The sequence below is a fragment of the Antennarius striatus genome, chromosome 12, assembly GCF_040054535.1.
Source record: "Antennarius striatus isolate MH-2024 chromosome 12, ASM4005453v1, whole genome shotgun sequence".
NCBI lineage: Eukaryota > Metazoa > Chordata > Actinopteri > Lophiiformes > Antennariidae > Antennarius > Antennarius striatus.
Genome location: NC_090787.1, coordinates 14102758 through 14107962, shown reverse-complemented (window position 1 = coordinate 14107962; position 5205 = coordinate 14102758).

Below are 5205 nucleotides of genomic sequence, written 5' to 3'. Positions count from 1 at the left end.
GTGAGGAGAGGGAGCAGCTGTCAGAGGTCAGCGCTGGTAAAGCTAGTGCGCTGCGTTTTTGGTCTGTCGGAATTATTATGCTCATTTTGTGTGACACCAATGATGTTGAACGGGTGAATCTGCGGAGTCGCAGACAGCATACATACTAAAATAGATAATACCAAATAAAAATTTCTATGGTAGGGTATGGTATGGTATGTTGAAAGGTGTTGGTTTTACTGGATAAGTAACTGATCGACAGACTTATTAGTAGTATCAAATACTATTTTCTTTTAGGATTTCTAAGTTGTCATATGATAAAACTAGCTTGTAGACTGTGTGGACAAATAAAGAAGCAAGGCTAAAGAGATAGCAGCTGCATAGTAATAATAAAACTTAAAAAACAAATATTGCAGTCTCACTTAACAATTGTTCAAATTTATATCTACGTTTTCTGTACATGAAGACCTATATATATGGACTTGTCCTTTTACTTATGGTAACGGTAAACTAGCTTTTAATTTCGCTTTCAACCATATAATTTACCCATTTACGTTTTTTCTGCCCTTTAAAGAAGGAGCTAAAGAGGAGTCTTTGAATGCACCATTCTACGTTTCCCAGCATGCCTTGTAATATACTCTCAGGCTAGTTGTATGCTGAGGACTGAATCTGCAGTCTGGGTTTTGTGAGCTGACCGTATGAAATTAAACGTAACATTACGGAGGACAAAATATCATGTAAAACATTTTGATAAGTAAACTGACGGTAAAAAAAAATAAGCCTCTCGGTAACTCTTTACTTTAAATAATGCGTGCATGAAGGAAATTCAAGGAAAATGAAGAAACAGTCCAACAGAGAAAAATAAGGACAATTCTCAAACATACCCTAAAAAACCTCTTTTTTTTATTATTGTTAGTTTTTGCAAATTTTCTCCACCTTTATTATATGACTTAGAATAAAACTGCATCCTCACATAATAAATGTTATCACTTGATTTGATAGCATGACACATTTAAACATTTGTTTCAACAACACTAACTTATGGACACATTATTGTGTCAATATTCCTCAAGCAAGAGTAATATCAAACTATGTCTACCTAACCTCTACTCATCTAACCAGCATGACTACTGTTTCCATATGGCACACAGCAGGGCATTCAAGTAGTGACTGAGCACAAAGCTACACTACATAAATGGCTAGAAACACTGCACCATGCAAATGACCCCTGTTTATATTCTCAAAAAGAGAGAAAAGGCTGGATTAATTGTTTAAAAAAGACAACAACTTTATTTTAAAAAAATCAGAAAAGAGCACATAATGGGTTAACAGAATAATTCCTTTTAACTTAAATGTCCAAATGTGTGGTGATGGCTTTCCCACAGGTTAAGTAGGCTGTTAACTCACAAAACTAAGTTCTGTAATGCACTGACTGCAAAGTAATTAGAGTCTGAGTGTATCACAGAACTTTATTTGGAAAGCCACAGTGCCACCTCATAGGTTTGTCCTTGTGCAGGACCTTATCCTCCTCATGACTGGGTTCTCCTTTATCCTGTAATAAGGCACACAAAGCAAGGAAAACAGGACATCCACTTTGATTAGGTCTCTGATGACCCCAGTTCAAAACATTCAAAACAAGAGTGTAGTTACGAAACTGTTGTTTTTAATGTGTATCAGTAGATTAAAAAGTAGTAGTAAATGTAGTAGTAAACACTTGAATCCTGGGCCTACAGAAAGTCTTACGGTGTAGCGGGTCCTCCCTAGGCACACAGGTAAAGCAGGCAAGATGGGGACTTTGTACACATTGTTAGTTCTCTATAAACTCATGAAATGACGAAATATAATTTGGAGATGTGCAGTAGTTAGTTCTGTGGGGCAGTAAACTAAAAGAAATCCTAAAAAGTAACTACTTACCTCTTTAAGCTGGACCATCTGGTTGCAAATTAACCTATGAACCTCTCTCCATATGAGCTGGCATGTTTGAAGTTTCCAGTTTTTGGTGATTACCTTTCATGTCAACGGGATTGTTCGCCTCCAGTTCCACTATGTAACTGAATCTACCTGTTGATCTTCAACAACTTTGTGAACTGAGCAGCCTCTGCACTAAGCATCAAACATTATAGATAGAAGATAGCAAAGGGGAGAGGGCAGAATGCTCCAGGAGTATTAAGTTATGTCAGTTTGGACGCAGTTAGGGCACTTGCCACAACAAGTGACAGTAGCTCTAGAAGTGCGAAATAATGCACCGACGATAATATTTTCGCATCCCAATCATTAAAATAACATCTACTAACACAAGATGTAACGAGGAAAAGTAAGTTGTGCAAGTCATACTGTACCTGATAAAGGTGGACACAAGAGACCAGCTGCAATCCGACGCGAGGGACAAATAGTCTTAATCATAAAATGCAAAACGCACAAAGCGATCAGAGGACGTCTCAAACCACGACTGGTTTTCACTGAGGCTGGTGTCCGTCTGCGGACTTGCAGCGTTTAGTGTCTACCACCGCTTTTACCTTTTCTTCCCCAGTCCTGTGCTGTTCACTATAGGCAGCTGGAAGAATGTCGACGTGGAGCTGCCAAACGTGAACGCGTACAGTATTCATGAACGCGCATGAGGGGGGAAAATAGGCTTTTTGGTGTAATTTCACGCATTGGAACAGTGAACTGCACTTTAGTGTGAGGTTCTTTACAGGTAGGTGCGACAAGCAGGACTAAGGCTGTTTTATTGCAATGAAATATTTCAAATGTCAACTACTTACATTTCCACTCTTTAGTCGCGCCGAGGTGTCAGAGTGGTTCATATTAAATTAACAGGACTTTATTGGAATTAACGAATTTAAAAGCACCAATCTCTGATTGGCTGATAGAGTTCATTTGACGTTGAAAATGGGAAGTTTCTTGCATATAAACATCAATTCCATATCTGACGTTTAGGAAAAACACATTCAATTAGTTGATTTATGCATAAGTCATAGTGAAACAAAGTAAGGCTATTCGTTTACAAATTAAAGTCAATTCGACCTCATTAGCATTAGGCAATGGAACTATGATCATTATCAGCCAAAGGAAACGTTTACTTATTCTAAACAATGCTATAGAGCTACAGGAGCCTACTGCATTGTACAACTATTGGATTATATTATTAATGCGGACATTTATTTTTAATTTAAGGTGGAATTTGAATATCATAGCAACGTTTGGGTCGTTCATTCCACGTTTCAGTAGTGTAAGAATTATCCAGTCCTGTTTCAGTAAACGTATACACTGCAGTGCAAAGCAGGCTCCTTTACAAATATATGTTCTTCAGTCTGAGTTTCCCTTAAGTAAAACACTAGAGTGGTTGAAAGTTGGTATGAAAGCAACGTTTTATTTGTTAGAATGAGTAATTACTAGGTTATGAAATCTATTTTGTATTTGGCCTTTCTCTTATTTGATTAATTGCTCTGTGTTGTGTATCCTTGATTTGTGGACATATGTACTGTCTAGCAGTTTATTCAGTATATATCTACTTTTGAGCCTGCACTGGAAGGCCACAGTGCATGCATTTCAATATCCTGTTTTACTCATTTTATGTCAAGTGCTTTGTAACCTCTGTTTTATTCCTATGTATGTTCTATTTATAAATAAAGTAATACTCCATAATAAAGACGTTATTGGAATACTGATAATGTGTGAGTAGACTGTTATTGTAGCTGGTCAAGAAGTTCATTTTTACTACTCTTATTATATATGAGTAGTATTCAAATTGATCTAATTCCAATTGAGATTCATCACATAGTAGACAGCACTTTAATTTTTTCAAGAATAGTAAAAACAGCTAATTAAGAAACAGAGCAACAAGTATGATATGAAATACTGTAAAGTGCAACAGTCATAAAATCTTAAATACTGATGTAAAGAATATAGAACTGTTCTGTAAAGTGAGGAAATGTGCTACCATAGTTACATTCCGCTGCTAAACATTGCATGATATTTTATACACTGATGATATGTTATAAAACTTAATTTGCAAAGTAACAAACTAGTAACTATACTGTATGTTATATGTCACATAATTGTCATCCTGTAGGGAAAATATAGCATGTTCATCTCAAAAAGAGTTGAAAATGGAAAGACAGAAGTACAAACAGTACTGACATGCTGATTTAGTAGTCTTATAATCGTCTCATGTAATAATGCTTGTTGTTTATTATGTGTATAGTATTATTGTTTGTTTGGTAAAATCTCAGTAGGCCTGTGCATAAATACATACAGTATCGGTGTAATTCTGTCAGTGTGCTTACTGAATGAAAGTTCCCTTGTACTCTATTGATTTAGTAAACCACATATTATCCAACTTTACAGTTTTTCTCTACTCATTATGAAAGATACATTGTGCTACTATCTCCTATTCATGTTAGTGCATAATGCTATCACTAAGAAATGTATTACATATAGTGTTGTTGATAATATACTTATCACAACATTTTTTCATCCAAACCATGTGACAAATAAAACATGATACATTGTTAAAGATTTAAGTCGTGGAAAAACTATAAAGAAGCTGCAGAATTTCTGCTTCAGCAAACAATAACAACATGTTGAAGAATCAATAGCAGGGTTACAAAGCAGTTTAGAAGTCAATTTCTTTTTTGAAAGCTGGACTCACATCTGTGTATTCTTACAAAATAAATGTTCTTCCATCACTGGACCAACCCTGTTCGTTTTCATCCAACTTTGTGAATACAGTACCTCCACGGGACATAAGGGCCCCTGGGCCTCCAGTTACACACTCGGTACGATAACCAGTAGGTGGCGCTATGCGCTAAACCAAAGTACACCGTTGACGGGGCGAATAGGACTTCGTAGCGTGCAACATTCAGTCATCTAATGACATATAAACTGGTTTAAAAGCAAATACACACAACAATTTTATATTCCAGCTCAATTCTGGTTGTTTGGCGGATTCAGGATTTACTGAACAAAATGGATACCTTAAAGAGTTTTCTTATCTTATTTCTCTTTAAGTGTGCGTTTATCTTTATCGATTGCTACAACTTTCAAACACATACGTGCGCGCTGAATTAACTTTATTTCTAGTGTATGAGCAGCAGTGTACGGACGATACGTGCTCGCGCGGCAGCACACGCACGCGCCCACAGCCCTCATTTTCTCATAGGATGGCGCGAGGGGTGCAGCGGTTCGGTGGGCGGGGCCATCTTTTCCCTTCATCAGACCCAAAGG